We start from the raw sequence: 24,420 nt of genomic DNA, 5'->3' as shown, positions 1-24,420 counted from the left end.
TTTGGCTCTTGGGAGATTTGCAGCACAAAGCTATCTAGTTGATTTGAAGCAGTTCCGAGAAAGTCTAAACATAATCGCCACTTTTCCCTCCTGGCACTTTCCATGTGGGAGATATAGCAGGATGTATATTGGTTTTGAGGAACTGCCCGCAGACAGTGTAGGCAGAAAAGTTCCTGGCTCCTCGAATGCCGTTCCTGGAGACACTGCGATCAATGTGGGAGATATGTCAAGATGTGTGTTGGTTTTGAGGACGGCTCTCTGGAGAGTCTTAGCAAAGAGGTAACACGGATAATCAGAGCAATTCTCAGAGACACTGAGAACAGCTATACAATTCGCTTTGGGCCCTTTGCTTGTTTTACGTATAACAAGACGTTTATGGATTTTGAGGAGAACTCCTGGAGGGTGTAGAAGAAAAAGTTGGTGGCACACTGAATGCCGTTATTGGAGACACTGAGAAACAAGCCCTACAATTCCCTCCTGGCTCTTTCCATGTTGGAGGTACAGCAAGAAGAGTGTTGGTTGGTTTTGTGCCTAGCTTTATGGCGAGAGTAGGCAGAGAGAGAATTAGGTGACTTGAAGCAGTTCCTATCGAGTCCAAGAATAGTCCCCACCTTTCCCTGCTGGCACTTTCCATGTGGAGATAGGTCTTGATATGTGCTTTGCTTTTGAGCACAACTCTCTCGAGAGAATGTTAGCAAAGAGGTAACGGGGAGAGTAGAAAGCAGTACTCAAAGACAGGGAGAACAAGCTCTACATTTCCCACCTGGCACTTCCCATGTAGCAGGTATAGCAGGATGTATATTGCTTTTGAGGACAACTCAATGGACAGTGTAGGGAGAAAAGTTCCTGGCTCATTGAATGCCGTTCCTGGAGACCCTGCGATCAATGAGGGAGATATGTCAAGATGTGTGTTGGTTTTGAGGACGGCTCTCTGGAGAGTCTTAGCAAAGAGGTCACACGGATAATCAGAGCAATTCTCAGAGACACTGAGAACGAGCTCGACAACTCCCTCTTGGCACTTTCCCTGTAGGAGATACCGCAAGACGTTTCTGTATATTGGGCACAGCGCTCTGCAGGCTGTTAGCAGAGACTTTCCCGGGACAGTAAAACCCGACATCAGAGACACTGAGAAGAAGCCCCAATGTTCCTTCCAGGCATTTTCAGTGTGGGTGCCTTCTCCACGTGGTTCCTGGTTTCAGTGCAGCTCTGAAGAGAATGTTAGCAAAGAGGTAACCGGGACAGTGAAAACAGTACTCAAAGACAGGGAGAGCAAGCTCTCTCTTGGCGCTTTGGATGTGGGACATACAGCGAGATGTTTGCTGCTTTTACATTTGGCTCTTGGGAGATTTGCAGCACAAAGCTATCTAGTTGATTTGAAGCAGTTCCGAGAAAGTCTAAACATAATCGCCACTTTTCCCTCCTGGCACTTTCCATGTGGGAGATATAGCAGGATGTATATTGGTTTTGAGGAACTGCCCGCAGACAGTGTAGGCAGAAAAGTTCCTGGCTCCTCGAATGCCGTTCCTGGAGACACTGCGATCAATGTGGGAGATATGTCAAGATGTGTGTTGGTTTTGAGGACGGCTCTCTGGAGAGTCTTAGCAAAGAGGTAACACGGATAATCAGAGCAATTCTCAGAGACACTGAGAACAGCTATACAATTCGCTTTGGGCCCTTTGCTTGTTTTACGTATAACAAGACGTTTATGGATTTTGAGGAGAACTCCTGGAGGGTGTAGAAGAAAAAGTTGGTGGCACACTGAATGCCGTTATTGGAGACACTGAGAAACAAGCCCTACAATTCCCTCCTGGCTCTTTCCATGTTGGAGGTACAGCAAGAAGAGTGTTGGTTGGTTTTGTGCCTAGCTTTATGGCGAGAGTAGGCAGAGAGAGAATTAGGTGACTTGAAGCAGTTCCTATCGAGTCCAAGAATAGTCCCCACCTTTCCCTGCTGGCACTTTCCATGTGGAGATAGGTCTTGATATGTGCTTTGCTTTTGAGCACAACTCTCTCGAGAGAATGTTAGCAAAGAGGTAACGGGGAGAGTAGAAAGCAGTACTCAAAGACAGGGAGAACAAGCTCTACATTTCCCACCTGGCACTTCCCATGTAGCAGGTATAGCAGGATGTATATTGCTTTTGAGGACAACTCAATGGACAGTGTAGGGAGAAAAGTTCCTGGCTCATTGAATGCCGTTCCTGGAGACCCTGCGATCAATGAGGGAGATATGTCAAGATGTGTGTTGGTTTTGAGGACGGCTCTCTGGAGAGTCTTAGCAAAGAGGTCACACGGATAATCAGAGCAATTCTCAGAGACACTGAGAACGAGCTCGACAACTCCCTCTTGGCACTTTCCCTGTAGGAGATACCGCAAGACGTTTCTGTATATTGGGCACGGCGCTCTGCAGGCTGTTAGCAGAGACTTTCCCGGGACAGTAAAACCCGACATCAGAGACACTGAGAAGAAGCCCCAATGTTCCTTCCAGGCATTTTCAGTGTGGGTGCCTTCTCCACGTGGTTCCTGGTTTCAGTGCAGCTCTGAAGAGAATGTTAGCAAAGAGGTAACCGGGACAGTGAAAACAGTACTCAAAGACAGGGAGAGCAAGCTCTCTCTTGGCGCTTTGGATGTGGGACATACAGCGAGATGTTTGCTGCTTTTACATTTGGCTCTTGGGAGATTTGCAGCACAAAGCTATCTAGTTGATTTGAAGCAGTTCCGAGAAAGTCTAAACATAATCGCCACTTTTCCCTCCTGGCACTTTCCATGTGGGAGATATAGCAGGATGTATATTGGTTTTGAGGAACTGCCCGCAGACAGTGTAGGCAGAAAAGTTCCTGGCTCCTCGAATGCCGTTCCTGGAGACACTGCGATCAATGTGGGAGATATGTCAAGATGTGTGTTGGTTTTGAGGACGGCTCTCTGGAGAGTCTTAGCAAAGAGGTAACACGGATAATCAGAGCAATTCTCAGAGACACTGAGAACAGCTATACAATTCGCTTTGGGCCCTTTGCTTGTTTTACGTATAACAAGACGTTTATGGATTTTGAGGAGAACTCCTGGAGGGTGTAGAAGAAAAAGTTGGTGGCACACTGAATGCCGTTATTGGAGACACTGAGAAACAAGCCCTACAATTCCCTCCTGGCTCTTTCCATGTTGGAGGTACAGCAAGAAGAGTGTTGGTTGGTTTTGTGCCTAGCTTTATGGCGAGAGTAGGCAGAGAGAGAATTAGGTGACTTGAAGCAGTTCCTATCGAGTCCAAGAATAGTCCCCACCTTTCCCTGCTGGCACTTTCCATGTGGAGATAGGTCTTGATATGTGCTTTGCTTTTGAGCACAACTCTCTCGAGAGAATGTTAGCAAAGAGGTAACGGGGAGAGTAGAAAGCAGTACTCAAAGACAGGGAGAACAAGCTCTACATTTCCCACCTGGCACTTCCCATGTAGCAGGTATAGCAGGATGTATATTGCTTTTGAGGACAACTCAATGGACAGTGTAGGGAGAAAAGTTCCTGGCTCATTGAATGCCGTTCCTGGAGACCCTGCGATCAATGAGGGAGATATGTCAAGATGTGTGTTGGTTTTGAGGACGGCTCTCTGGAGAGTCTTAGCAAAGAGGTCACACGGATAATCAGAGCAATTCTCAGAGACACTGAGAACGAGCTCGACAACTCCCTCTTGGCACTTTCCCTGTAGGAGATACCGCAAGACGTTTCTGTATATTGGGCACGGCGCTCTGCAGGCTGTTAGCAGAGACTTTCCCGGGACAGTAAAACCCGACATCAGAGACACTGAGAAGAAGCCCCAATGTTCCTTCCAGGCATTTTCAGTGTGGGTGCCTTCTCCACGTGGTTCCTGGTTTCAGTGCAGCTCTGAAGAGAATGTTAGCAAAGAGGTAACCGGGACAGTGAAAACAGTACTCAAAGACAGGGAGAGCAAGCTCTCTCTTGGCGCTTTGGATGTGGGACATACAGCGAGATGTTTGCTGCTTTTACATTTGGCTCTTGGGAGATTTGCAGCACAAAGCTATCTAGTTGATTTGAAGCAGTTCCGAGAAAGTCTAAACATAATCGCCACTTTTCCCTCCTGGCACTTTCCATGTGGGAGATATAGCAGGATGTATATTGGTTTTGAGGAACTGCCCGCAGACAGTGTAGGCAGAAAAGTTCCTGGCTCCTCGAATGCCGTTCCTGGAGACACTGCGATCAATGTGGGAGATATGTCAAGATGTGTGTTGGTTTTGAGGACGGCTCTCTGGAGAGTCTTAGCAAAGAGGTAACACGGATAATCAGAGCAATTCTCAGAGACACTGAGAACAGCTATACAATTCGCTTTGGGCCCTTTGCTTGTTTTACGTATAACAAGACGTTTATGGATTTTGAGGAGAACTCCTGGAGGGTGTAGAAGAAAAAGTTGGTGGCACACTGAATGCCGTTATTGGAGACACTGAGAAACAAGCCCTACAATTCCCTCCTGGCTCTTTCCATGTTGGAGGTACAGCAAGAAGAGTGTTGGTTGGTTTTGTGCCTAGCTTTATGGCGAGAGTAGGCAGAGAGAGAATTAGGTGACTTGAAGCAGTTCCTATCGAGTCCAAGAATAGTCCCCACCTTTCCCTGCTGGCACTTTCCATGTGGAGATAGGTCTTGATATGTGCTTTGCTTTTGAGCACAACTCTCTCGAGAGAATGTTAGCAAAGAGGTAACGGGGAGAGTAGAAAGCAGTACTCAAAGACAGGGAGAACAAGCTCTACATTTCCCACCTGGCACTTCCCATGTAGCAGGTATAGCAGGATGTATATTGCTTTTGAGGACAACTCAATGGACAGTGTAGGGAGAAAAGTTCCTGGCTCATTGAATGCCGTTCCTGGAGACCCTGCGATCAATGAGGGAGATATGTCAAGATGTGTGTTGGTTTTGAGGACGGCTCTCTGGAGAGTCTTAGCAAAGAGGTCACACGGATAATCAGAGCAATTCTCAGAGACACTGAGAACGAGCTCGACAATTCCCTCTTGGCACTTTCCCTGTAGGAGATACCGCAAGACGTTTCTGTATATTGGGCACGGCGCTCTGCAGGGTGTTAGCAGAGACTTTCCCGGGACAGTAAAACCCGACATCAGAGACACTGAGAAGAAGCCCCAATGTTCCTTCCAGGCATTTTCAGTGTGGGTGCCTTCTCCACGTGGTTCCTGGTTTCAGTGCAGCTCTGAAGAGAATGTTAGCAAAGAGGTAACCGGGACAGTGAAAACAGTACTCAAAGACAGGGAGAGCAAGCTCTCTCTTGGCGCTTTGGATGTGGGACATACAGCGAGATGTTTGCTGCTTTTACATTTGGCTCTTGGGAGATTTGCAGCACAAAGCTATCTAGTTGATTTGAAGCAGTTCCGAGAAAGTCTAAACATAATCGCCACTTTTCCCTCCTGGCACTTTCCATGTGGGAGATATAGCAGGATGTATATTGGTTTTGAGGAACTGCCCGCAGACAGTGTAGGCAGAAAAGTTCCTGGCTCCTCGAATGCCGTTCCTGGAGACACTGCGATCAATGTGGGAGATATGTCAAGATGTGTGTTGGTTTTGAGGACGGCTCTCTGGAGAGTCTTAGCAAAGAGGTAACACGGATAATCAGAGCAATTCTCAGAGACACTGAGAACAGCTATACAATTCGCTTTGGGCCCTTTGCTTGTTTTACGTATAACAAGACGTTTATGGATTTTGAGGAGAACTCCTGGAGGGTGTAGAAGAAAAAGTTGGTGGCACACTGAATGCCGTTATTGGAGACACTGAGAAACAAGCCCTACAATTCCCTCCTGGCTCTTTCCATGTTGGAGGTACAGCAAGAAGAGTGTTGGTTGGTTTTGTGCCTAGCTTTATGGCGAGAGTAGGCAGAGAGAGAATTAGGTGACTTGAAGCAGTTCCTATCGAGTCCAAGAATAGTCCCCACCTTTCCCTGCTGGCACTTTCCATGTGGAGATAGGTCTTGATATGTGCTTTGCTTTTGAGCACAACTCTCTCGAGAGAATGTTAGCAAAGAGGTAACGGGGAGAGTAGAAAGCAGTACTCAAAGACAGGGAGAACAAGCTCTACATTTCCCACCTGGCACTTCCCATGTAGCAGGTATAGCAGGATGTATATTGCTTTTGAGGACAACTCAATGGACAGTGTAGGGAGAAAAGTTCCTGGCTCATTGAATGCCGTTCCTGGAGACCCTGCGATCAATGAGGGAGATATGTCAAGATGTGTGTTGGTTTTGAGGACGGCTCTCTGGAGAGTCTTAGCAAAGAGGTCACACGGATAATCAGAGCAATTCTCAGAGACACTGAGAACGAGCTCGACAACTCCCTCTTGGCACTTTCCCTGTAGGAGATACCGCAAGACGTTTCTGTATATTGGGCACGGCGCTCTGCAGGGTGTTAGCAGAGACTTTCCCGGGACAGTAAAACCCGACATCAGAGACACTGAGAAGAAGCCCCAATGTTCCTTCCAGGCATTTTCAGTGTGGGTGCCTTCTCCACGTGGTTCCTGGTTTCAGTGCAGCTCTGAAGAGAATGTTAGCAAAGAGGTAACCGGGACAGTGAAAACAGTACTCAAAGACAGGGAGAGCAAGCTCTCTCTTGGCGCTTTGGATGTGGGACATACAGCGAGATGTTTGCTGCTTTTACATTTGGCTCTTGGGAGATTTGCAGCACAAAGCTATCTAGTTGATTTGAAGCAGTTCCGAGAAAGTCTAAACATAATCGCCACTTTTCCCTCCTGGCACTTTCCATGTGGGAGATATAGCAGGATGTATATTGGTTTTGAGGAACTGCCCGCAGACAGTGTAGGCAGAAAAGTTCCTGGCTCCTCGAATGCCGTTCCTGGAGACACTGCGATCAATGTGGGAGATATGTCAAGATGTGTGTTGGTTTTGAGGACGGCTCTCTGGAGAGTCTTAGCAAAGAGGTAACACGGATAATCAGAGCAATTCTCAGAGACACTGAGAACAGCTATACAATTCGCTTTGGGCCCTTTGCTTGTTTTACGTATAACAAGACGTTTATGGATTTTGAGGAGAACTCCTGGAGGGTGTAGAAGAAAAAGTTGGTGGCACACTGAATGCCGTTATTGGAGACACTGAGAAACAAGCCCTACAATTCCCTCCTGGCTCTTTCCATGTTGGAGGTACAGCAAGAAGAGTGTTGGTTGGTTTTGTGCCTAGCTTTATGGCGAGAGTAGGCAGAGAGAGAATTAGGTGACTTGAAGCAGTTCCTATCGAGTCCAAGAATAGTCCCCACCTTTCCCTGCTGGCACTTTCCATGTGGAGATAGGTCTTGATATGTGCTTTGCTTTTGAGCACAACTCTCTCGAGAGAATGTTAGCAAAGAGGTAACGGGGAGAGTAGAAAGCAGTACTCAAAGACAGGGAGAACAAGCTCTACATTTCCCACCTGGCACTTCCCATGTAGCAGGTATAGCAGGATGTATATTGCTTTTGAGGACAACTCAATGGACAGTGTAGGGAGAAAAGTTCCTGGCTCATTGAATGCCGTTCCTGGAGACCCTGCGATCAATGAGGGAGATATGTCAAGATGTGTGTTGGTTTTGAGGACGGCTCTCTGGAGAGTCTTAGCAAAGAGGTCACACGGATAATCAGAGCAATTCTCAGAGACACTGAGAACGAGCTCGACAATTCCCTCTTGGCACTTTCCCTGTAGGAGATACCGCAAGATGTTTCTGTATATTGGGCACAGCGCTCTGCAGGCTGTTAGCAGAGACTTTCCCGGGACAGTAAAACCCGACATCAGAGACACTGAGAAGAAGCCCCAATGTTCCTTCCAGGCATTTTCAGTGTGGGTGCCTTCTCCACGTGGTTCCTGGTTTCAGTGCAGCTCTGAAGAGAATGTTAGCAAAGAGGTAACCGGGACAGTGAAAACAGTACTCAAAGACAGGGAGAGCAAGCTCTCTCTTGGCGCTTTGGATGTGGGACATACAGCGAGATGTTTGCTGCTTTTACATTTGGCTCTTGGGAGATTTGCAGCACAAAGCTATCTAGTTGATTTGAAGCAGTTCCGAGAAAGTCTAAACATAATCGCCACTTTTCCCTCCTGGCACTTTCCATGTGGGAGATATAGCAGGATGTAGATTGGTTTTGAGGAACTGCCCGCAGACAGTGTAGGCAGAAAAGTTCCTGGCTCCTCGAATGCCGTTCCTGGAGACACTGCGATCAATGTGGGAGATATGTCAAGATGTGTGTTGGTTTTGAGGACGGCTCTCTGGAGAGTCTTAGCAAAGAGGTAACACGGATAATCAGAGCAATTCTCAGAGACACTGAGAACAGCTATACAATTCGCTTTGGGCCCTTTGCTTGTTTTACGTATAACAAGACGTTTATGGATTTTGAGGAGAACTCCTGGAGGGTGTAGAAGAAAAAGTTGGTGGCACACTGAATGCCGTTATTGGAGACACTGAGAAACAAGCCCTACAATTCCCTCCTGGCTCTTTCCATGTTGGAGGTACAGCAAGAAGAGTGTTGGTTGGTTTTGTGCCTAGCTTTATGGCGAGAGTAGGCAGAGAGAGAATTAGGTGACTTGAAGCAGTTCCTATCGAGTCCAAGAATAGTCCCCACCTTTCCCTGCTGGCACTTTCCATGTGGAGATAGGTCTTGATATGTGCTTTGCTTTTGAGCACAACTCTCTCGAGAGAATGTTAGCAAAGAGGTAACGGGGAGAGTAGAAAGCAGTATTCAAAGACAGGGAGAACAAGCTCTACATTTCCCACCTGGCACTTCCCATGTAGCAGGTATAGCAGGAGGTATATTGCTTTTGAGGACAACTCAATGGACAGTGTAGGGAGAAAAGTTCCTGGCTCATTGAATGCCCTTCCTGGAGACCCTGCGATCAATGAGGGAGATATGTCAAGATGTGTGTTGGTTTTGAGGACGGCTCTCTGGAGAGTCTTAGCAAAGAGGTCACACGGATAATCAGAGCAATTCTCAGAGACACTGAGAACGAGCCCGACAATTCCCTCTTGGCACTTTCCCTGTAGGAGATACCGCAAGACGTTTCTGTATATTGGGCACGGCGCTCTGCAGGGTGTTAGCAGAGACTTTCCCGGGACAGTAAAACCCGACATCAGAGACACTGAGAAGAAGCCCCAATGTTCCTTCCAGGCATTTTCAGTGTGGGTGCCTTCTCCACGTGGTTCCTGGTTTCAGTGCAGCTCTGAAGAGAATGTTAGCAAAGAGGTAACCGGGACAGTGAAAACAGTACTCAAAGACAGGGAGAGCAAGCTCTCTCTTGGCGCTTTGGATGTGGGACATACAGCGAGATGTTTGCTGCTTTTACATTTGGCTCTTGGGAGATTTGCAGCACAAAGCTATCTAGTTGATTTGAAGCAGTTCCGAGAAAGTCTAAACATAATCGCCACTTTTCCCTCCTGGCACTTTCCATGTGGGAGATATAGCAGGATGTAGATTGGTTTTGAGGAACTGCCCGCAGACAGTGTAGGCAGAAAAGTTCCTGGCTCCTCGAATGCCGTTCCTGGAGACACTGCGATCAATGTGGGAGATATGTCAAGATGTGTGTTGGTTTTGAGGACGGCTCTCTGGAGAGTCTTAGCAAAGAGGTAACACGGATAATCAGAGCAATTCTCAGAGACACTGAGAACAGCTATACAATTCGCTTTGGGCCCTTTGCTTGTTTTACGTATAACAAGACGTTTATGGATTTTGAGGAGAACTCCTGGAGGGTGTAGAAGAAAAAGTTGGTGGCACACTGAATGCCGTTATTGGAGACACTGAGAAACAAGCCCTACAATTCCCTCCTGGCTCTTTCCATGTTGGAGGTACAGCAAGAAGAGTGTTGGTTGGTTTTGTGCCTAGCTTTATGGCGAGAGTAGGCAGAGAGAGAATTAGGTGACTTGAAGCAGTTCCTATCGAGTCCAAGAATAGTCCCCACCTTTCCCTGCTGGCACTTTCCATGTGGAGATAGGTCTTGATATGTGCTTTGCTTTTGAGCACAACTCTCTCGAGAGAATGTTAGCAAAGAGGTAACGGGGAGAGTAGAAAGCAGTACTCAAAGACAGGGAGAACAAGCTCTACATTTCCCACCTGGCACTTCCCATGTAGCAGGTATAGCAGGATGTATATTGCTTTTGAGGACAACTCAATGGACAGTGTAGGGAGAAAAGTTCCTGGCTCATTGAATGCCGTTCCTGGAGACCCTGCGATCAATGAGGGAGATATGTCAAGATGTGTGTTGGTTTTGAGGACGGCTCTCTGGAGAGTCTTAGCAAAGAGGTCACACGGATAATCAGAGCAATTCTCAGAGACACTGAGAACGAGCCCGACAATTCCCTCTTGGCACTTTCCCTGTAGGAGATACCGCAAGACGTTTCTGTATATTGGGCACGGCGCTCTGCAGGGTGTTAGCAGAGACTTTCCCGGGACAGTAAAACCCGACATCAGAGACACTGAGAAGAAGCCCCAATGTTCCTTCCAGGCATTTTCAGTGTGGGTGCCTTCTCCACGTGGTTCCTGGTTTCAGTGCAGCTCTGAAGAGAATGTTAGCAAAGAGGTAACCGGGACAGTGAAAACAGTACTCAAAGACAGGGAGAGCAAGCTCTCTCTTGGCGCTTTGGATGTGGGACATACAGCGAGATGTTTGCTGCTTTTACATTTGGCTCTTGGGAGATTTGCAGCACAAAGCTATCTAGTTGATTTGAAGCAGTTCCGAGAAAGTCTAAACATAATCGCCACTTTTCCCTCCTGGCACTTTCCATGTGGGAGATATAGCAGGATGTAGATTGGTTTTGAGGAACTGCCCGCAGACAGTGTAGGCAGAAAAGTTCCTGGCTCCTCGAATGCCGTTCCTGGAGACACTGCGATCAATGTGGGAGATATGTCAAGATGTGTGTTGGTTTTGAGGACGGCTCTCTGGAGAGTCTTAGCAAAGAGGTAACACGGATAATCAGAGCAATTCTCAGAGACACTGAGAACAGCTATACAATTCGCTTTGGGCCCTTTGCTTGTTTTACGTATAACAAGACGTTTATGGATTTTGAGGAGAACTCCTGGAGGGTGTAGAAGAAAAAGTTGGTGGCACACTGAATGCCGTTATTGGAGACACTGAGAAACAAGCCCTACAATTCCCTCCTGGCTCTTTCCATGTTGGAGGTACAGCAAGAAGAGTGTTGGTTGGTTTTGTGCCTAGCTTTATGGCGAGAGTAGGCAGAGAGAGAATTAGGTGACTTGAAGCAGTTCCTATCGAGTCCAAGAATAGTCCCCACCTTTCCCTGCTGGCACTTTCCATGTGGAGATAGGTCTTGATATGTGCTTTGCTTTTGAGCACAACTCTCTCGAGAGAATGTTAGCAAAGAGGTAACGGGGAGAGTAGAAAGCAGTACTCAAAGACAGGGAGAACAAGCTCTACATTTCCCACCTGGCACTTCCCATGTAGCAGGTATAGCAGGATGTATATTGCTTTTGAGGACAACTCAATGGACAGTGTAGGGAGAAAAGTTCCTGGCTCATTGAATGCCGTTCCTGGAGACCCTGCGATCAATGAGGGAGATATGTCAAGATGTGTGTTGGTTTTGAGGACGGCTCTCTGGAGAGTCTTAGCAAAGAGGTCACACGGATAATCAGAGCAATTCTCAGAGACACTGAGAACGAGCTCGACAACTCCCTCTTGGCACTTTCCCTGTAGGAGATACCGCAAGACGTTTCTGTATATTGGGCACAGCGCTCTGCAGGCTGTTAGCAGAGACTTTCCCGGGACAGTAAAACCCGACATCAGAGACACTGAGAAGAAGCCCCAATGTTCCTTCCAGGCATTTTCAGTGTGGGTGCCTTCTCCACGTGGTTCCTGGTTTCAGTGCAGCTCTGAAGAGAATGTTAGCAAAGAGGTAACCGGGACAGTGAAAACAGTACTCAAAGACAGGGAGAGCAAGCTCTCTCTTGGCGCTTTGGATGTGGGACATACAGCGAGATGTTTGCTGCTTTTACATTTGGCTCTTGGGAGATTTGCAGCACAAAGCTATCTAGTTGATTTGAAGCAGTTCCGAGAAAGTCTAAACATAATCGCCACTTTTCCCTCCTGGCACTTTCCATGTGGGAGATATAGCAGGATGTAGATTGGTTTTGAGGAACTGCCCGCAGACAGTGTAGGCAGAAAAGTTCCTGGCTCCTCGAATGCCGTTCCTGGAGACACTGCGATCAATGTGGGAGATATGTCAAGATGTGTGTTGGTTTTGAGGACGGCTCTCTGGAGAGTCTTAGCAAAGAGGTAACACGGATAATCAGAGCAATTCTCAGAGACACTGAGAACAGCTATACAATTCGCTTTGGGCCCTTTGCTTGTTTTACGTATAACAAGACGTTTATGGATTTTGAGGAGAACTCCTGGAGGGTGTAGAAGAAAAAGTTGGTGGCACACTGAATGCCGTTATTGGAGACACTGAGAAACAAGCCCTACAATTCCCTCCTGGCTCTTTCCATGTTGGAGGTACAGCAAGAAGAGTGTTGGTTGGTTTTGTGCCTAGCTTTATGGCGAGAGTAGGCAGAGAGAGAATTAGGTGACTTGAAGCAGTTCCTATCGAGTCCAAGAATAGTCCCCACCTTTCCCTGCTGGCACTTTCCATGTGGAGATAGGTCTTGATATGTGCTTTGCTTTTGAGCACAACTCTCTCGAGAGAATGTTAGCAAAGAGGTAACGGGGAGAGTAGAAAGCAGTACTCAAAGACAGGGAGAACAAGCTCTACATTTCCCACCTGGCACTTCCCATGTAGCAGGTATAGCAGGATGTATATTGCTTTTGAGGACAACTCAATGGACAGTGTAGGGAGAAAAGTTCCTGGCTCATTGAATGCCCTTCCTGGAGACCCTGCGATCAATGAGGGAGATATGTCAAGATGTGTGTTGGTTTTGAGGACGGCTCTCTGGAGAGTCTTAGCAAAGAGGTCACACGGATAATCAGAGCAATTCTCAGAGACACTGAGAACGAGCTCGACAACTCCCTCTTGGCACTTTCCCTGTAGGAGATACCGCAAGACGTTTCTGTATATTGGGCACAGCGCTCTGCAGGCTGTTAGCAGAGACTTTCCCGGGACAGTAAAACCCGACATCAGAGACACTGAGAAGAAGCCCCAATGTTCCTTCCAGGCATTTTCAGTGTGGGTGCCTTCTCCACGTGGTTCCTGGTTTCAGTGCAGCTCTGAAGAGAATGTTAGCAAAGAGGTAACCGGGACAGTGAAAACAGTACTCAAAGACAGGGAGAGCAAGCTCTCTCTTGGCGCTTTGGATGTGGGACATACAGCGAGATGTTTGCTGCTTTTACATTTGGCTCTTGGGAGATTTGCAGCACAAAGCTATCTAGTTGATTTGAAGCAGTTCCGAGAAAGTCTAAACATAATCGCCACTTTTCCCTCCTGGCACTTTCCATGTGGGAGATATAGCAGGATGTATATTGGTTTTGAGGAACTGCCCGCAGACAGTGTAGGCAGAAAAGTTCCTGGCTCCTCGAATGCCGTTCCTGGAGACACTGCGATCAATGTGGGAGATATGTCAAGATGTGTGTTGGTTTTGAGGACGGCTCTCTGGAGAGTCTTAGCAAAGAGGTAACACGGATAATCAGAGCAATTCTCAGAGACACTGAGAACAGCTATACAATTCGCTTTGGGCCCTTTGCTTGTTTTACGTGTAACAAGACGTTTATGGATTTTGAGGAGAACTCCTGGAGGGTGTAGAAGAAAAAGTTGGTGGCACACTGAATGCCGTTATTGGAGACACTGAGAAACAAGCCCTACAATTCCCTCCTGGCTCTTTCCATGTTGGAGGTACAGCAAGAAGATTGTTGGTTGGTTTTGTGCCTAGCTTTATGGCGAGAGTAGGCAGAGAGAGAATTAGGTGACTTGAAGCAGTTCCTATCGAGTCCAAGAATAGTCCCCACCTTTCCCTGCTGGCACTTTCCATGTGGAGATAGGTCTTGATATGTGCTTTGCTTTTGAGCACAACTCTCTCGAGAGAATGTTAGCAAAGAGGTAACGGGGAGAGTAGAAAGCAGTACTCAAAGACAGGGAGAACAAGCTCTACATTTCCCACCTGGCACTTCCCATGTAGCAGGTATAGCAGGATGTATATTGCTTTTGAGGACAACTCAATGGACAGTGTAGGGAGAAAAGTTCCTGGCTCATTGAATGCTGTTCCTGGAGACCCTGCGATCAATGAGGGAGATATGTCAAGATGTGTGTTGGTTTTGAGGACGGCTCTCTGGAGAGTCTTAGCAAAGAGGTCACACGGATAATCAGAGCAATTCTCAGAGACACTGAGAACGAGCTCGACAATTCCCTCTTGGCACTTTCCCTGTAGGAGATACCGCAAGACGTTTCTGTATATTGGGCACGGCGCTCTGCAGGGTGTTAGCAGAGACTTTCCCGGGACAGTAAAACCCGACATCAGAGACACTGAGAAGAAGCCCCAATGTTCCTTCCAGGCATTTTCAGTGTGGGTGCCTTCTCCACGTGGTTCCTGGTTTCAGTGCAGCTCTGAAGAGAATGTTAGCAAAGAGGTAACCGGGACAGTGAAAACAGTACTCAAAGACAGGGAGAGCAAGCTCTCTCTTGGCGCTTTGGATGTGGGACATACAGCGAGATGTTTGCTGCTTTTACATTTGGCTCTTGGGAGATTTGCAGCACAAAGCTATCTAGTTGATTTGAAGCAGTTCCGAGAAAGTCTAAACATAATCGCCACTTTTCCCTCCTGGCACTTTCCATGTGGGAGATATAGCAGGATGTATATTGGTTTTGAGGAACTGCCCGCAGACAGTGTAGGCAGAAAAGTTCCTGGCTCCTCGAATGCCGTTCCTGGAGACACTGCGATCAATGTGGGAGATATGTCAAGATGTGTGTTGGTTTTGAGGACGGCTCTCTGGAGAGTCTTAGCAAAGAGGTAACACGGATAATCAGAGCAATTCTCAGAGACACTGAGAACAGCTATACAATTCGCTTTGGGCCCTTTGCTTGTTTTACGTATAACAAGACGTTTATGGATTTTGAGGAGAACTCCTGGAGGGTGTAGAAGAAAAAGTTGGTGGCACACTGAATGCCGTTATTGGAGACACTGAGAAACAAGCCCTACAATTCCCTCCTGGCTCTTTCCATGTTGGAGGTACAGCAAGAAGAGTGTTGGTTGGTTTTGTGCCTAGCTTTATGGCGAGAGTAGGCAGAGAGAGAATTAGGTGACTTGAAGCAGTTCCTATCGAGTCCAAGAATAGTCCCCACCTTTCCCTGCTGGCACTTTCCATGTGGAGATAGGTCTTGATATGTGCTTTGCTTTTGAGCACAACTCTCTCGAGAGAATGTTAGCAAAGAGGTAACGGGGAGAGTAGAAAGCAGTACTCAAAGACAGGGAGAACAAGCTCTACATTTCCCACCTGGCACTTCCCATGTAGCAGGTATAGCAGGATGTATATTGCTTTTGAGGACAACTCAATGGACAGTGTAGGGAGAAAAGTTCCTGGCTCATTGAATGCCGTTCCTGGAGACCCTGCGATCAATGAGGGAGATATGTCAAGATGTGTGTTGGTTTTGAGGACGGCTCTCTGGAGAGTCTTAGCAAAGAGGTCACACGGATAATCAGAGCAATTCTCAGAGACACTGAGAACGAGCTCGACAACTCCCTCTTGGCACTTTCCCTGTAGGAGATACCGCAAGACGTTTCTGTATATTGGGCACAGCGCTCTGCAGGCTGTTAGCAGAGACTTTCCCGGGACAGTAAAACCCGACATCAGAGACACTGAGAAGAAGCCCCAATGTTCCTTCCAGGCATTTTCAGTGTGGGTGCCTTCTCCACGTGGTTCCTGGTTTCAGTGCAGCTCTGAAGAGAATGTTAGCAAAGAGGTAACCGGGACAGTGAAAACAGTACTCAAAGACAGGGAGAGCAAGCTCTCTCTTGGCGCTTTGGATGTGGGACATACAGCGAGATGTTTGCTGCTTTTACATTTGGCTCTTGGGAGATTTGCAGCACAAAGCTATCTAGTTGATTTGAAGCAGTTCCGAGAAAGTCTAAACATAATCGCCACTTTTCCCTCCTGGCACTTTCCATGTGGGAGATATAGCAGGATGTAGATTGGTTTTGAGGAACTGCCCGCAGACAGTGTAGGCAGAAAAGTTCCTGGCTCCTCGAATGCCGTTCCTGGAGACACTGCGATCAATGTGGGAGATATGTCAAGATGTGTGTTGGTTTTGAGGACGGCTCTCTGGAGAGTCTTAGCAAAGAGGTAACACGGATAATCAGAGCAATTCTCAGAGACACTGAGAACAGCTATACAATTCGCTTTGGGCCCTTTGCTTGTTTTACGTATAACAAGACGTTTATGGATTTTGAGGAGAACTCCTGGAGGGTGTAGAAGAAAAAGTTGGTGGCACACTGAATGCCGTTATTGGAGACACTGAGAAACAAGCCCTACAATTCCCTCCTGGCTCTTTCCATGTTGGAGGTACAGCAAGAAGAGTGTTGGTTGGTTTTGTGCCTAGCTTTATGGCGAGAGTAGGCAGAGAGAGAATTAGGTGACTTGAAGCAGTTCCTATCGAGTCCAAGAATAGTCCCCACCTTTCCCTGCTGGCACTTTCCATGTGGAGATAGGTCTTGATATGTGCTTTGCTTTTGAGCACAACTCTCTCGAGAGAATGTTAGCAAAGAGGTAACGGGGAGAGTAGAAAGCAGTACTCAAAGACAGGGAGAACAAGCTCTACATTTCCCACCTGGCACTTCCCATGTAGCAGGTATAGCAGGATGTATATTGCTTTTGAGGACAACTCAATGGACAGTGTAGGGAGAAAAGTTCCTGGCTCATTGAATGCCGTTCCTGGAGACCCTGCGATCAATGAGGGAGATATGTCAAGATGTGTGTTGGTTTTGAGGACGGCTCTCTGGAGAGTCTTAGCAAAGAGGTCACACGGATAATCAGAGCAATTCTCAGAGACACTGAGAACGAGCTCGACAACTCCCTCTTGGCACTTTCCCTGTAGGAGATACCGCAAGACGTTTCTGTATATTGGGCACAGCGCTCTGCAGGCTGTTAGCAGAGACTTTCCCGGGACAGTAAAACCCGACATCAGAGACACTGAGAAGAAGCCCCAATGTTCCTTCCAGGCATTTTCAGTGTGGGTGCCTTCTCCACGTGGTTCCTGGTTTCAGTGCAGCTCTGAAGAGAATGTTAGCAAAGAGGTAACCGGGACAGTGAAAACAGTACTCAAAGACAGGGAGAGCAAGCTCTCTCTTGGCGCTTTGGATGTGGGACATACAGCGAGATGTTTGCTGCTTTTACATTTGGCTCTTGGGAGATTTGCAGCACAAAGCTATCTAGTTGATTTGAAGCAGTTCCGAGAAAGTCTAAACATAATCGCCACTTTTCCCTCCTGGCACTTTCCATGTGGGAGATATAGCAGGATGTATATTGGTTTTGAGGAACTGCCCGCAGACAGTGTAGGCAGAAAAGTTCCTGGCTCCTCGAATGCCGTTCCTGGAGACACTGCGATCAATGTGGGAGATATGTCAAGATGTGTGTTGGTTTTGAGGACGGCTCTCTGGAGAGTCTTAGCAAAGAGGTAACACGGATAATCAGAGCAATTCTCAGAGACACTGAGAACAGCTATACAATTCGCTTTGGGCCCTTTGCTTGTTTTACGTATAACAAGACGTTTATGGATTTTGAGGAGAACTCCTGGAGGGTGTAGAAGAAAAAGTTGGTGGCACACTGAATGCCGTTATTGGAGACACTGAGAAACAAGCCCTACAATTCCCTCCTGGCTCTTTCCATGTTGGAGGTACAGCAAGAAGAGTGTTGGTTGGTTTTGTGCCTAGCTTTATGGCGAGAGTAGGCAGAGAGAGAATTAGGTGACTTGAAGCAGTTCCTATCGAGTCCAAGAATAGTCCCCACCTTTCCCTGCTGGCACTTTCCATGTGGAGATAGGTCTTGATATGTGCTTTGCTTTTGAGCACAACTCTCTCGAGAGAATGTTAGCAAAGAGGTAACGGGGAGAGTAGAAAGCAGTACTCAAAGACAGGGAGAACAAGCTCTACATTTCCCACCTGGCACTTCCCATGTAGCAGGTATAGCAGGATGTATATTGCTTTTGAGGACAACTCAATGGACAGTGTAGGGAGAAAAGTTCCTGGCTCATTGAATGCCGTTCCTGGAGACCCTGCGATCAATGAGGGAGATATGTCAAGATGTGTGTTGGTTTTGAGGACGGCTCTCTGGAGAGTCTTAGCAAAGAGGTCACACGGATAATCAGAGCAATTCTCAGAGACACTGAGAACGAGCTCGACAATTCCCTCTTGGCACTTTCCCTGTAGGAGATACCGCAAGACGTTTCTGTATATTGGGCACGGCGCTCTGCAGGGTGTTAGCAGAGACTTTCCCGGGACAGTAAAACCCGACATCAGAGACACTGAGAAGAAGCCCCAATGTTCCTTCCAGGCATTTTCAGTGTGGGTGCCTTCTCCACGTGGTTCCTGGTTTCAGTGCAGCTCTGAAGAGAATGTTAGCAAAGAGGTAACCGGGACAGTGAAAACAGTACTCAAAGACAGGGAGAGCAAGCTCTCTCTTGGCGCTTTGGATGTGGGACATACAGCGAGATGTTTGCTGCTTTTACATTTGGCTCTTGGGAGATTTGCAGCACAAAGCTATCTAGTTGATTTGAAGCAGTTCCGAGAAAGTCTAAACATAATCGCCACTTTTCCCTCCTGGCACTTTCCATGTGGGAGATATAGCAGGATGTATATTGGTTTTGAGGAACTGCCCGCAGACAGTGTAGGCAGAAAAGTTCCTGGCTCCTCGAATGCCGTTCCTGGAGACACTGCGATCAATGTGGGAGATATGTCAAGATGTGTGTTGGTTTTGAGGACGGCTCTCTGGAGAGTCTTAGCAAAGAGGTAACACGGATAATCAGAGCAATTCTCAGAGACACTGAGAACAGCTATACAATTCGCTTTGGGCCCTTTGCTTGTTTTACGTATAACAAGACGTTTATGGATTTTGAGGAGAACTCCTGGAGGGTGTAGAAGAAAAAGTTGGTGGCACACTGAATGCCGTTATTGGAGACACTGAGAAACAAGCCCTACAATTCCCTCCTGGCTCTTTCCATGTTGGAGGTACAGCAAGAAGAGTGTTGGTTGGTTTTGTGCCTAGCTTTATGGCGAGAGTAGGCAGAGAGAGAATTAGGTGACTTGAAGCAGTTCCTATCGAGTCCAAGAATAGTCCCCACCTTTCCCTGCTGGCACTTTCCATGTGGAGATAGGTCTTGATATGTGCTTTGCTTTTGAGCACAACTCTCTCGAGAGAATGTTAGCAAAGAGGTAACGGGGAGAGTAGAAAGCAGTACTCAAAGACAGGGAGAACAAGCTCTACATTTCCCACCTGGCACTTCCCATGTAGCAGGTATAGCAGGATGTATATTGCTTTTGAGGACAACTCAATGGACAGTGTAGGGAGAAAAGTTCCTGGCTCATTGAATGCCGTTCCTGGAGACCCTGCGATCAATGAGGGAGATATGTCAAGATGTGTGTTGGTTTTGAGGACGGCTCTCTGGAGAGTCTTAGCAAAGAGGTCACACGGATAATCAGAGCAATTCTCAGAGACACTGAGAACGAGCTCGACAACTCCCTCTTGGCACTTTCCCTGTAGGAGATACCGCAAGACGTTTCTGTATATTGGGCACAGCGCTCTGCAGGCTGTTAGCAGAGACTTTCCCGGGACAGTAAAACCCGACATCAGAGACACTGAGAAGAAGCCCCAATGTTCCTTCCAGGCATTTTCAGTGTGGGTGCCTTCTCCACGTGGTTCCTGGTTTCAGTGCAGCTCTGAAGAGAATGTTAGCAAAGAGGTAACCGGGACAGTGAAAACAGTACTCAAAGACAGGGAGAGCAAGCTCTCTCTTGGCGCTTTGGATGTGGGACATACAGCGAGATGTTTGCTGCTTTTACATTTGGCTCTTGGGAGATTTGCAGCACAAAGCTATCTAGTTGATTTGAAGCAGTTCCGAGAAAGTCTAAACATAATCGCCACTTTTCCCTCCTGGCACTTTCCATGTGGGAGATATAGCAGGATGTAGATTGGTTTTGAGGAACTGCCCGCAGACAGTGTAGGCAGAAAAGTTCCTGGCTCCTCGAATGCCGTTCCTGGAGACACTGCGATCAATGTGGGAGATATGTCAAGATGTGTGTTGGTTTTGAGGACGGCTCTCTGGAGAGTCTTAGCAAAGAGGTAACACGGATAATCAGAGCAATTCTCAGAGACACTGAGAACAGCTATACAATTCGCTTTGGGCCCTTTGCTTGTTTTACGTATAACAAGACGTTTATGGATTTTGAGGAGAACTCCTGGAGGGTGTAGAAGAAAAAGTTGGTGGCACACTGAATGCCGTTATTGGAGACACTGAGAAACAAGCCCTACAATTCCCTCCTGGCTCTTTCCATGTTGGAGGTACAGCAAGAAGAGTGTTGGTTGGTTTTGTGCCTAGCTTTATGGCGAGAGTAGGCAGAGAGAGAATTAGGTGACTTGAAGCAGTTCCTATCGAGTCCAAGAATAGTCCCCACCTTTCCCTGCTGGCACTTTCCATGTGGAGATAGGTCTTGATATGTGCTTTGCTTTTGAGCACAACTCTCTCGAGAGAATGTTAGCAAAGAGGTAACGGGGAGAGTAGAAAGCAGTACTCAAAGACAGGGAGAACAAGCTCTACATTTCCCACCTGGCACTTCCCATGTAGCAGGTATAGCAGGATGTATATTGCTTTTGAGGACAACTCAATGGACAGTGTAGGGAGAAAAGTTCCTGGCTCATTGAATGCCGTTCCTGGAGACCCTGCGATCAATGAGGGAGATATGTCAAGATGTGTGTTGGTTTTGAGGACGGCTCTCTGGAGAGTCTTAGCAAAGAGGTCACACGGATAATCAGAGCAATTCTCAGAGACACTGAGAACGAGCTCGACAACTCCCTCTTGGCACTTTCCCTGTAGGAGATACCGCAAGACGTTTCTGTATATTGGGCACAGCGCTCTGCAGGCTGTTAGCAGAGACTTTCCCGGGACAGTAAAACCCGACATCAGAGACACTGAGAAGAAGCCCCAATGTTCCTTCCAGGCATTTTCAGTGTGGGTGCCTTCTCCACGTGGTTCCTGGTTTCAGTGCAGCTCTGAAGAGAATGTTAGCAAAGAGGTAACCGGGACAGTGAAAACAGTACTCAAAGACAGGGAGAGCAAGCTCTCTCTTGGCGCTTTGGATGTGGGACATACAGCGAGATGTTTGCTGCTTTTACATTTGGCTCTTGGGAGATTTGCAGCACAAAGCTATCTAGTTGATTTGAAGCAGTTCCGAGAAAGTCTAAACATAATCGCCACTTTTCCCTCCTGGCACTTTCCATGTGGGAGATATAGCAGGATGTATATTGGTTTTGAGGAACTGCCCGCAGACAGTGTAGGCAGAAAAGTTCCTGGCTCCTCGAATGCCGTTCCTGGAGACACTGCGATCAATGTGGGAGATATGTCAAGATGTGTGTTGGTTTTGAGGACGGCTCTCTGGAGAGTCTTAGCAAAGAGGTAACACGGATAATCAGAGCAATTCTCAGAGACACTGAGAACAGCTATACAATTCGCTTTGGGCCCTTTGCTTGTTTTACGTATAACAAGACGTTTATGGATTTTGAGGAGAACTCCTGGAGGGTGTAGAAGAAAAAGTTGGTGGCACACTGAATGCCGTTATTGGAGACACTGAGAAACAAGCCCTACAATTCCCTCCTGGCTCTTTCCATGTTGGAGGTACAGCAAGAAGAGTGTTGGTTGGTTTTGTGCCTAGCTTTATGGCGAGAGTAGGCAGAGAGAGAATTAGGTGACTTGAAGCAGTTCCTATCGAGTCCAAGAATAGTCCCCACCTTTCCCTGCTGGCACTTTCCATGTGGAGATAGGTCTTGATATGTGCTTTGCTTTTGAGCACAACTCTCTCGAGAGAATGTTAGCAAAGAGGTAACGGGGAGAGTAGAAAGCAGTACTCAAAGACAGGGAGAACAAGCTCTACATTTCCCACCTGGCACTTCCCATGTAGCAGGTATAGCAGGATGTATATTGCTTTTGAGGACAACTCAATGGACAGTGTAGGGAGAAAAGTTCCTGGCTCATTGAATGCCGTTCCTGGAGACCCTGCGATCAATGAGGGAGATATGTCAAGATGTGTGTTGGTTTTGAGGACGGCTCTCTGGAGAGTCTTAGCAAAGAGGTCACACGGATAATCAGAGCAATTCTCAGAGACACTGAGAACGAGCTCGACAATTCCCTCTTGGCACTTTCCCTGTAGGAGATACCGCAAGACGTTTCTGTATATTGGGCACGGCGCTCTGCAGGGTGTTAGCAGAGACTTTCCCGGGACAGTAAAACCCGACATCAGAGACACTGAGAAGAAGCCCCAATGTTCCTTCCAGGCATTTTCAGTGTGGGTGCCTTCTCCACGTGGTTCCTGGTTTCAGTGCAGCTCTGAAGAGAATGTTAGCAAAGAGGTAACCGGGACAGTGAAAACAGTACTCAAAGACAGGGAGAGCAAGCTCTCTCTTGGCGCTTTGGATGTGGGACATACAGCGAGATGTTTGCTGCTTTTACATTTGGCTCTTGGGAGATTTGCAGCACAAAGCTATCTAGTTGATTTGAAGCAGTTCCGAGAAAGTCTAAACATAATCGCCACTTTTCCCTCCTGGCACTTTCCATGTGGGAGATATAGCAGGATGTATATTGGTTTTGAGGAACTGCCCGCAGACAGTGTAGGCAGAAAAGTTCCTGGCTCCTCGAATGCCGTTCCTGGAGACACTGCGATCAATGTGGGAGATATGTCAAGATGTGTGTTGGTTTTGAGGACGGCTCTCTGGAGAGTCTTAGCAAAGAGGTAACACGGATAATCAGAGCAATTCTCAGAGACACTGAGAACAGCTATACAATTCGCTTTGGGCCCTTTGCTTGTTTTACGTATAACAAGACGTTTATGGATTTTGAGGAGAACTCCTGGAGGGTGTAGAAGAAAAAGTTGGTGGCACACTGAATGCCGTTATTGGAGACACTGAGAAACAAGCCCTACAATTCCCTCCTGGCTCTTTCCATGTTGGAGGTACAGCAAGAAGAGTGTTGGTTGGTTTTGTGCCTAGCTTTATGGCGAGAGTAGGCAGAGAGAGAATTAGGTGACTTGAAGCAGTTCCTATCGAGTCCAAGAATAGTCCCCACCTTTCCCTGCTGGCACTTTCCATGTGGAGATAGGTCTTGATATGTGCTTTGCTTTTGAGCACAACTCTCTCGAGAGAATGTTAGCAAAGAGGTAACGGGGAGAGTAGAAAGCAGTACTCAAAGACAGGGAGAACAAGCTCTACATTTCCCACCTGGCACTTCCCATGTAGCAGGTATAGCAGGATGTATATTGCTTTTGAGGACAACTCAATGGACAGTGTAGGGAGAAAAGTTCCTGGCTCATTGAATGCCGTTCCTGGAGACCCTGCGATCAATGAGGGAGATATGTCAAGATGTGTGTTGGTTTTGAGGACGGCTCTCTGGAGAGTCTTAGCAAAGAGGTCACACGGATAATCAGAGCAATTCTCAGAGACACTGAGAACGAGCTCGACAATTCCCTCTTGGCACTTTCCCTGTAGGAGATACCGCAAGACGTTTCTGTATATTGGGCACGGCGCTCTGCAGGGTGTTAGCAGAGACTTTCCCGGGACAGTAAAACCCGACATCAGAGACACTGAGAAGAAGCCCCAATGTTCCTTCCAGGCATTTTCAGTGTGGGTGCCTTCTCCACGTGGTTCCTGGTTTCAGTGCAGCTCTGAAGAGAATGTTAGCAAAGAGGTAACCGGGACAGTGAAAACAGTACTCAAAGACAGGGAGAGCAAGCTCTCTCTTGGCGCTTTGGATGTGGGACATACAGCGAGATGTTTGCTGCTTTTACATTTGGCTCTTGGGAGATTTGCAGCACAAAGCTATCTAGTTGATTTGAAGCAGTTCCGAGAAAGTCTAAACATAATCGCCACTTTTCCCTCCTGGCACTTTCCATGTGGGAGATATAGCAGGATGTATATTGGTTTTGAGGAACTGCCCGCAGACAGTGTAGGCAGAAAAGTTCCTGGCTCCTCGAATGCCGTTCCTGGAGACACTGCGATCAATGTGGGAGATATGTCAAGATGTGTGTTGGTTTTGAGGACGGCTCTCTGGAGAGTCTTAGCAAAGAGGTAACACGGATAATCAGAGCAATTCTCAGAGACACTGAGAACAGCTATACAATTCGCTTTGGGCCCTTTGCTTGTTTTACGTATAACAAGACGTTTATGGATTTTGAGGAGAACTCCTGGAGGGTGTAGAAGAAAAAGTTGGTGGCACACTGAATGCCGTTATTGGAGACACTGAGAAACAAGCCCTACAATTCCCTCCTG

This window comes from Larus michahellis, chromosome 3 (genome assembly GCF_964199755.1).
Source record: "Larus michahellis chromosome 3, bLarMic1.1, whole genome shotgun sequence".
Taxonomy (NCBI): domain Eukaryota; kingdom Metazoa; phylum Chordata; class Aves; order Charadriiformes; family Laridae; genus Larus; species Larus michahellis.
This window is presented reverse-complemented; position numbering follows the sequence as displayed.